Here is a 10,114-nt window from a genome sequence, read left to right as displayed (position 1 = left end):
CCTGTTCAAAAAGGACAGGTTACACCTGAACCTGAAGGGGACCAATATCCTGGCGGGAAAGTTTAATAGAGCTGTTAGGGAGGGTTTAAACTAATTTGGCAGGGGGATGGGAACCGGAATGACAGAGCGGAGGAAGGGGAAAACAGAAATAAATCTAAGATAGTGAGCAGTAAAGATGTCAGGAAAGACAGGCAGGTAATGGGGCAAATTTGTAGCCATTGAGATGAGTTGCAGTGCAATAAAGTTGCAGTGAAATCAAAGCGAAAAGTACCAAATACTGGTCTTAAGGTGTTATACTTAAATGCACGTAGCATAAGGAATAAGGTGGATGATCTTGTCGTACAGCTATCACTGAGACTTGGCTAAAGGATGCATGTCTCTGGGAGCTGAACGTCCAAGGATACACGGTGTATCGGAAGGATAGGAAGGTAGGCAGAGGGGAAGGCGTGGCTTTATTGGTAAGAAATTATATTAAGTCATTGGAAAGAGGTGATATAGGATCAGAAAGTGCAGAATCTTTTTGGGTTTAGCTAAGAAATTGCAGGGGTAAAAGGACCCTGATGGCAGTTATTTATAGGCTTCCAAACAGCTGCAGGGATGTGGACTACAAATTACAACAGGAAACAGAAAAGGCTTGTCAGAAGGGTAGTGTTATGATAATTGTGGGGGATTTTAACATGCGAGTGGATTGGGAAAATCAGGTCGGCACTGGATCTCAAGAGAGAGAATTTGTAGAATGTCTGCGATATGGCTTTTTAGAACAGCTTGTTGTTGAGCCCACTAGGGGATCGGCTGTATTGGATTGGGTATTGTGTAATGAACCGGAGGTGATTAGAGAGATTGAGGTGAAGGAACCTTTAGGAGGCATTGATCATAACATGATTGAGTTCACCGTGAAATTTGAAAAGGAGAAGCCGAAATCTGATGTGTCGGTATTTCAGTGGAGTAAAGGAAATTACAGTGGCATGAAAGAGGAACTGGCCAAAGTTGACTGAAAAGGGACACTGGCAAGAAAGACGGCAGATCAGCAGTGGCTGGAGTTTATGCAAGAAGTGAGGAAGGTGCAAGACAGGTATATTCCAAAAAAGAAGAAATTTTCGAATGGAAAATGGATGCAACCGTGGTTGACAGGAGAAGTCAAAGCCAAAGTTAAAGCAATGCAGAGGGCATACAAGGAAGCAAAAATTAGTGGGAAGACAGAGAATTGGGAAGTTTTTAAAAGCTTACAAAAGGAAACTAAGAAGGTCATTAAGAGGGAAAAGATTAACTATGAAAGGAAGCTAGCAAATAATATCAAAGAGGATACTAAAAGCTTTTTCAAGTATATAAAGAGTAAAAGACAGGTGGGAGTAGATATAGGACCGATAGAAAATGATGCTGGAGAAATTGTAATGGGAGATAAGGAGATGGCAGAGGATCTGAACGAGTATTTTGCATCAGTCTTCACGGAGGAAGATATCAGCAGTATATCGGACACTCCAGGGTGGCAGGGAAGAGAAGTGTGCGCAGTCACAATTACGACAGAGACAGTACTCAGGAAGCTGAATAGTCTAAAGGTAGATAAATCTCCTGGACCAGATGGAATACACCCGCGTGTTCTGAAGGAAGTAGCTGTGGAGATTACAGAGGCATTAGCGATGATCTTTCAAAAGTCGATAGATTCTGGCATGGTTTTGGAGGACTGGAAGATTGCAAATGTCACTCCGCTATTTAAGAAGAGGGCAAGGAAGCAAAAAGGAAATTATAGACCTCTTAGCTTGACATCGGTGGTTGAGAAGTTGTTGGAATCGATTGTCAAGGATGAGGTTACAGAGTACCTGGAGGCATATGACAAGATAGGCAGAACTCAGCATGGATTCCTTAATCGAAAATCCTGCCTGACCAACCTATTACAATTTTTTTTTTGGAAATTACCATAGGATAGACAAGGGAGATGCAGTGGATGTTATATATTTGGATTTTCAGAAGGCCTTTGACAAGGTGCCACGCATGAGGCTACTTAACAAGATAAGAGCCCATGGAATTACGGGAAAGTTACATACGTGGATAGAGCATTGGCTGATTGACAGGAAACAGAGAATGGGAATAAAGGGATCCTATTCTGGTTGGCTGCCGGTTACCAGTGGTGTTCCACAGGGGTCCGTGTTGGGGCCGCTTCTTTTTACATTGTACATCAACGATTTGGATTATGGAATAGATGGCTTTGTGGCTAAGTTTGCTGATGATACAAAGATAGGTGGAGGGGCCGGTAGTGCTGAGGAATGGAGAGTCTGCAGAGAGACTTGGATAGATTGGAAGAATGGGCAAAGAAGTGGCAAATGAAGTACAATGTTGGAAAGGGTATCATTATGCACGTTGGCAAAAGTAATAAATGGGCAGACTATTATTTAAATGAGGAAAGAATTCAAAGTTCTGAGATGCAACAGGACTTGGGAATCCTCGTACAGGGTACCCTTAAGGTTAACCTGCAGGTTGAGTCGGTAGTGAAGAAGGCGAATGCAATGTTGGCATTTATTTCTAGAGGAATAGAGTATAGGAGCAGAGATGTGATGTTGAGGCTCTATAAGGCACTGGTGAGACCTCACTTGGAGTTCTATAGGCAGTTTTGGTCTCCTTATTTGAGAAAGGATGTGCTGACATTGGAGAGGGTACAGAAAAGATTCACTAGAATGATTCCAGGAATGAGAGGGTTAACATATGAGGAGCGTTTGTCCGCTCTTGGACTGTATTCCTTGGAGTTTAGAAGAATGAGGGAAGACATCATAGAAACATTTCGTTGGTTGAAAGGCATGTACAGAGTGGATGTGGCAAAGTTGTTTCCCATGATGGGGGGCTCTAGTACGAGAGGGCATGACTTAAGGATTGAAGGGCGCTCATTCAGAACAGAAATGAGAAGAAATTTTTTTAGTCAGAGGGTGGTGAATCTATGGAATTTGTTGCCATGGGCAGCAGTGGAGGCCAAGTCATTGGGTGTATTTAAGGCAGAGATTGATAGGTATCTGAGTAGCCAGGGCAGCAAAGGTTATGGTGAGAAGGCAGGGGAGTGGGATTAAATGGGAGAATGGATCAGCTCATGATAAAATGGCGGAGCAGACTCGATGGGCCTAATGGCCGACTTCTGCTCCTTTGTCTTATGGTCTTCTGGTCTGTATACTTAGCTATCTCACTATCTTTCTTTCTGTCTATCTCGCTGTCTGTCTGTCTACCCATCTATCTATATACCTATCTTATCAATCAATCTATCTACCTATCCACCCACCTATCTATCTATCTAGCTGTCTATGTATCCATATACCAATCTATCCATCTATCTATTTGTCTATCTATCTACCTGTCTACCAATCTATTGATGTACCCATCTATCTATCAGTCTATCTACCTATCTGTCAATCTGTCAGTCTGTCTAACAATTTATCTATGTATCTATATGTCTATCTGTCATTCTAACTTCCTATCTATTTATCTATCTGTCTGTCTATCTATATGTCTGTCTATCTGTCTATCTATCTATCTATCTATCCACCTATCCATCCATTCATCCCTCCATCCTTTCATGCACCCATTCATTCATCCATCCATTCATCCTTCCAAGCATCCATCTATTCACCTATCTATTCTATGTATATGTCTACCTATCTATCTATGTCTATTTATCCACCTCTGCCTACCTACCAACATAACAAACTGCTGCATACCTAAACACGAGGAATTCTGCTGATGCTGGAAATTCAAGCAACACACATCAAAGCTGCTGGTGAACGTAGCAGGCCAGGCAGCATCTCTAGGAAGAGGTACAGTTGACGTTTCAGGCCGAGACCCTTCGTCAGGACCCTGGTGGATGGATAGGTAGATAGATTGATTGATAGATAAGATAAATATATAGATAGATGGGTAGACAGACAGACAGACAGTTAGCTAGATAGACAGAAAGAAAGATAGTGAGATCGGGCTGACCGGAAGTGCACTGAGAGCAGTAAGCGTAAAGTCCTGACGAAGGGTCTTGGCCTGAAATGTCGACTGTACCTCTTCCTAGAGATGCTACCTGGCCTGCTGTGTTCACCAGCAACTTTGATGTGTGTTGCTTGAATTTCCAGCATCTGCAGAATTCCTGTTGTTTGCACCTTAATGATTGATGCTGCTTTCTTGCGAAGTTGATCTCAATGATGGGGAGGTTATCACTATCAGGTTTCCTTTACTTTGTGGAAGGTTGCACACATTGAATGTCTGCTTTGCAGAAGATATCCATTCAGCAGCTAGTGATAATTCTAAACTCACATTGGTTTTTCTGCTCTGATATCTCTGTCTTCAATCTCCCATTTTATTCCAATGATGCCCAACATAAGCTTAAGGAATATCACCTCATCTTCCATTTGAGAACACTGTAGCCCTTGGGACCTAACACTGATTTTGGCAATTTCAGGTATTCACCCCTTCCCACCTTCCCTTCATGGGTAGGTCATCATCTTTGTCTTTTAATTTCATCTTTTTTTCACTTCTCTGATTACTATTTTTTTTAGGTACAGTAATTGCATTATTGACAACTATAATTAGTATGCTATCTCTTTGTTTTCCCACATTCACCCTCTTTGCAAACTGAATCAATAAAACTATGAGACATAAAAGCAGAATTATGTCATTCAGCTTATTGAGTCTGTATTATTATTCGATCATGGCTTACTTAATATCCCTCTCAATCCATTGTCCTGCTTTAGCCCCGTTACCTTTGACACCATTATTAATGCTAATAGATCTTTGATCAGCAGCCAATTGGACATTGGAAGTTTGAAGAGGAGTTTGAATTTTGAATCTCTTTCAGAAGGAGATTTATTTGGGAGAAGGCACAGAGGCTGTAGCTCATCATCGTGGAAGGCCACTGAGAAGATTTAAAATGCAATGTTTCATTCAGCAGGAAATCCATTCGGGAGAATTGCACAGACCCAGTAGCTTGTCATTGCACAAAGCCACTGAGAAGGTTCTGGGATAAAAGGAAGACACTGCCTAGTGGAATGGTCATCGAAAGAGCAGTCATCGGAGCTTTGGCAAGAATGGGCCTAGGCAAGTCTTCTCTTTTTCCCTCAAACTTTAGGAAGGTAGATATGACTTCATAGCCAGTTTACTGCCCTGTGTGTCAGATGTTGGATTTTTTGGGAGGCTACCAGCTTCCCTGATGGCAACAACTGAGCCAGGCACATTAAGCTGCAGCTCCTTAAAGACCGAGTTAGGGAACTGGAGTGAAGCTCGATGACCTTTGGCTTGTTAGGGAAAGTGAGGAGTGATAAATAGGAGCTACAAGAAGGTAATCGCACTGAGGCCACAGTGGGTGACTTTCAGGACAGGGAAGGGAAACGTTAGGTAGTGGAGAGCACCTTTGTGTCTGTCCCCCTTAACAATAAGTACTTACAAACAGTACTTTGAGTACTGTTTGTGGGGATGACCTAGCTGAGGAAAGCAACAGTGGCCATGCCTCTGGCACTTGGTCCGGCCCTGAGGCTCAGAGGGGTAGGGAATTGAAGGGGATGGCAGCAGTATTAGGGGACTTTATAGTTAGTGGGATAGAAAGGTGATTCTGTGGGCATGAAAAAGAAACACAGCTAGAAATCATGGTATATTTTGGTACCAACAACAGATGGGAAAAGGGAGCAGGTCCTGAAAGCAGACTACAGGGGGTTAGGACGGAAAGGGAGAAGCAGGACCTCAAAAGTAGTAATCTCAGGATTACTGCCTGTGCCATGTGACAGTGAGTATAGGAATAGAATGAGCTGGTGGATAAAAGTGTGGCTGAAAGATTGGAGCATGAGGCAGGGATTCAGATTTCTGGATCATTGGGCCTCTTCTTGGGCAGGCGGGACCTAATCAAAAAGGACGGGTTCACTTGAATCCAAAGGGATGAAAATCCTGGTAGGAAGATTTGCTAAGGCTATTGGGGATAACTTAAGCTAGATTTACAAAGGGTGGAAACCAAAGTGAAGAGGCTCAGGATGAGGTGGTTAGCACACAAATAGGGACAGTTTGTAGGGAGCTTGTAGGGAAGGATAGGCAGATGTTAGAGGAAAGATGCACTTAGCCTGATGGTTTGAGATGTGTCTATTTTAATGCAAGGAGTATCATGAAAAAGGTGGATGAAATTAGAGCATGGATCAATATGTGGAACTATGGCACTGTGGCCATTACAGAGACTTGGATGTCTCAGGGGCAGGAATGGCTGCTAAGTGTGCCCAGGCTTTACATGCTTCAAAAAGGACAGGGAGGGAATCCAGAGGTGGGGCATGGCATTGCTAATTAGGGATAATGTCACAGGTGCGGAATAAGAGGAAGTCATGCAGGAATTACCTATTGAGTTATTGTGGGCAGAAGTCAGAAACAGGAAGGGGAACTCTACTGGGTGTTTTTATAAACCCACCAATAGTAACAGAGACATTGAGGAACAGATAGGGAAACAGATTCTGCTATAAAAATAGGGTTGTTATGATGGCAGAGATTAACTTCACTAGTATTGACTGGCATCTCCTTAGAGCAAGAGATTTAGATGGGTGAAGTTTGTTAGGTTTGTGGGGAAGGTTTCCTGATGCAATATGTAGAAAAGACAACCAGAGAAAGGCTGTACTTGATCTGGTATTGGGAAATGAACCTGGACGGGTGTAAGATAACTTGGCGGGAGTGCATTTTGGAGGGAGTGATCAGAAGTCTGTCTCCTTTACCATAGCGCTGGAGAGGGTAGGAGAAGCCAATTCTGGAAAGTATTTAATTGGAATGGAGGAAATATGATGCTGTTAGACAAGAACTTGTCAATGAGCTTGTAGATTAGGCAGTTACAGATTAGGCAGGTATGATGTTGTGGGCGTCACTGAACCATATTCAAGGTTACACATTATATCAAAATGGTAGGAAGAAAAGCAGGTGGGTAGGCATTGCTTTATTGATGAAAAATGAAATCAGATCATTAGAAGGAAATGACATAAAGTCAGAAGATGTTGAATCATTAAGGATAGAGCTAAGGAATTGTAAGGGTAAAAAGACTCTGATGGGAATTGTATACAGACCACCAAACAGTAGTAAGGATGTGGTCTACAAATTACAATGGAAGATAGAAAATGCATGTCAAAATGGCAATATTAAAATAGTCATGGGGGATTTCAATATGCAGGTAGATTGGGAAAATCAGTTTGATGCTCATTACAGGAAGGGGACTTTCTAGAGTGCCTGCAAGATGGCTTTTTAGAGCAGCTCATGGTTGAGTCCTCTATGGGATCAGCTATTCTGGATTGAGTGTTGTGCAATAAACCAGAATTGATTAGAGATCTTGAGGTAACAGTCCCATTGGGAAAAGTGATCATAATATGATTGAATTCACTCTGAAATTTGAGGAGAAGAACTTAAATTCAGATATATCAATATTACTCTACTCACAAAGAATTACAGCGGTATGAGAGAGGAGTTGGCCAGAATTGATTGGAAAAAACGTTGGCAGGGATGATGGCAGAGCAGCAATGGCTGGAATTTCTGTAAGCAATTCAGAAGACACAGGATATACATACGTCCCTTAAAGGAAGAAGTATTCTAAAAGAAAGATGACAAAACCACAGCCAACAGAGAAGTCAAAACCAAAATAAAAGCCAAAGAGAGGGCATATAATAGAGCAAAATGTAGAGGGAAGTTAGAGGACTGGGAAGCTTTTAAAATCCAACAGAAGGCAACTATAAAAGTCACGAAAAACATAAAGATGGAATATGAAAGTAAGCTAGCCAATAATATTAAAGAAGGTACCAAAAGTTTCTTCAGATCCATAAATGTAAAACAGGGACAAGAGTGAATATCAGACCACTGGAAAACAATGCAGGTATGGGGGAATAACAGAATGGTGGATGATCTTATTAAGTGTTTTGGATCGGTCTTCACTGTAAAAGACACTAGCAGTATGATGGAAGTTCCCGTTGTTAGGGATCATGAAGTGTGTGAAGTTACCATTATTAGAAAGAAGGTTTTTGGGAAACTGAGAGGTCTGAAGGTAGATAAGTCACCTGGACCAGATGATAGACACCCCAGGGTTTTAAAAGAAGTGGCTGAAGAAATCGTGGAGGCATTATTAATGGTCTTTCGAGAATCACTGGATTATGGGTGCCAGAAGACTGGAAAATTCACTCGCTCATAAATATTTAAAATAAGAAATCCCAAATGTACAGAATCCAGATAAACCAGTTAGTTCAGGAGTCCCCAACCTTTTTCGTACTGCGAACCGGTTTCACATTGACAATACTCTCGCGGACCGGCCGACCTGGGGGGGGGGGGGGGGGGGCGCGGGGCGGTAGGGTTGCCAACGTACCAGAGTAGCAGTCAAATACGTTGGGTTTACGCCCGATAAGACTACAATGACCATGAAGCCTTGCGCGGGCACCAGCGCGCAAGTACGCGCCGATTTCTTAAAAATTGCTTTTGCCGATTCTGTTGGCGGCGGCAGCGGGTGTGTTAATCACAACCGGAATATCGGTGATAAGTGGCTAATACACTCAATTTCGTTTCTAAAAGGGCTTATCTAATGAATTTAATATTAAACACACAGCGCATATTTTCCTCGCATGAATATAGTGATAAGTCAATTATCAGGGGAGGACAGGGGAGCTTGAAGTAAGTGTTGAACGAAATTCCAGGTGAAGTGTTAGAGGCAGGTTTGATATTATCATTTAACGAAAAATTGGATAGGTATATGGACAGGAAAGGAATGGAGGGTTGTGGGCTGAGTGCAGGTCGGTGGGACCAGGTGAGAGTAGCGTTCGGCACGGACTGGAAGGGCAGAGATGGCCCGTTTCCGTGCTGTAATTGTTACATGGTTATATAAGTCACATAATAGCATCGTAACATTTTAAGTAACGTTTGGCTATCAAACACACAGCGCATATTTTCCTCGTATGAAAATATAAAATCATTGCAACGCACCAATATCGCTGAATCAGTGGGAGCCCTGGGCTTGTTTCCCTGCAACAAGACCGTCCCATCGAGGGGTGATGGGAGACAGCGATACTCGAAGGGGGTTCCTTGTGTCCAGTATATTCCGCAACTTAGTTTTCGTTGCATTCATTGCAGAGCTATGTTGGAAATGGAAGCAACGTTTTCAGTGCTTCCGTGGCTATCCCAGGATATTCAGCCTTGACTTTGATCCGGAATGCCGGCAGAGATGTTATGTGAAACAGACTGTTCAGCCTGTCGTCATTTGCAAGCTCGAGGAGTTGATCTCCTTTCCGCGCTGACATGGATGACACGCGGGTAATGACCTCGCGTGTGTTCAAGCTCAACAGTGGGCATGACAGGGAATGAGGAAAGGTGCAGCTGACTCCTATCGCCAAATCATATCGCTTCCTTGCAGCCCGGTAGCACATGCCTTGTTTGTCCTTGTTTGCGGTTGGGGACCGCTGAGTTAGTTGAGTGGTGTCATAGCAACAATCTTGCACTCAATGTTGACAAGACCAGAGATTGTGGCCTTCAGAAAGGGTAAGACAAGGGAACACCAACTAATCCTCACAGAGGGATCAGAAGTGGAGATAGAGCATAATTTCAAGTTCCTAGGTGTCCTCTGAGGATCTAACTTAGACGCAACATATTGATGCAGCTATAAATAAGGCAAGACAGTGGCTCAGTTTCATTGGGAGTTTAAGGAGACTTGGTTTTTCAAGTGAAACACTCGAAGATTTCCACAGATGCACTGTGGAGATTATTCAGACAGGCTGCATACCGGTCTGGATTGGGGTTGGGGGTGAGGATACTGTATAGAACTGAAAGAAGCTACATAAAGTTATTAAATTGGTCAGATCTATAGTGGGTACCAGCTTCTATAGTATCCAAAACATCTTCAAGGAGCGGAAGTTAACATCCATCATTAAGACCCCCTCCACCCAGGGCATGCCCTTTTCTCACTGTTACTTTCAGGTAGGAGGTACACTGACAATGCACTGGAGGAACTCAGCAGGTCGGTCAGCATCAGTTGGAAAGATTAGTTGACGTTTTGGGCCGAAACCCTTCGTCAGGACTGAAGGAAGAACTTTGGGGAGGGTTTGAAGGTAGGAGGTACAGAAGCCTGAAGGCACACACGCAGTGATTCAGAAACAGCTTCTTCTCCTTTATC

Source organism: Mobula hypostoma, chromosome Y (assembly GCF_963921235.1).
Source record: "Mobula hypostoma chromosome Y, sMobHyp1.1, whole genome shotgun sequence".
Taxonomy (NCBI): domain Eukaryota; kingdom Metazoa; phylum Chordata; class Chondrichthyes; order Myliobatiformes; family Myliobatidae; genus Mobula; species Mobula hypostoma.
The sequence above is the reverse complement of the archived record's forward strand: the minus strand, read 5'-3'. Positions refer to the sequence as shown.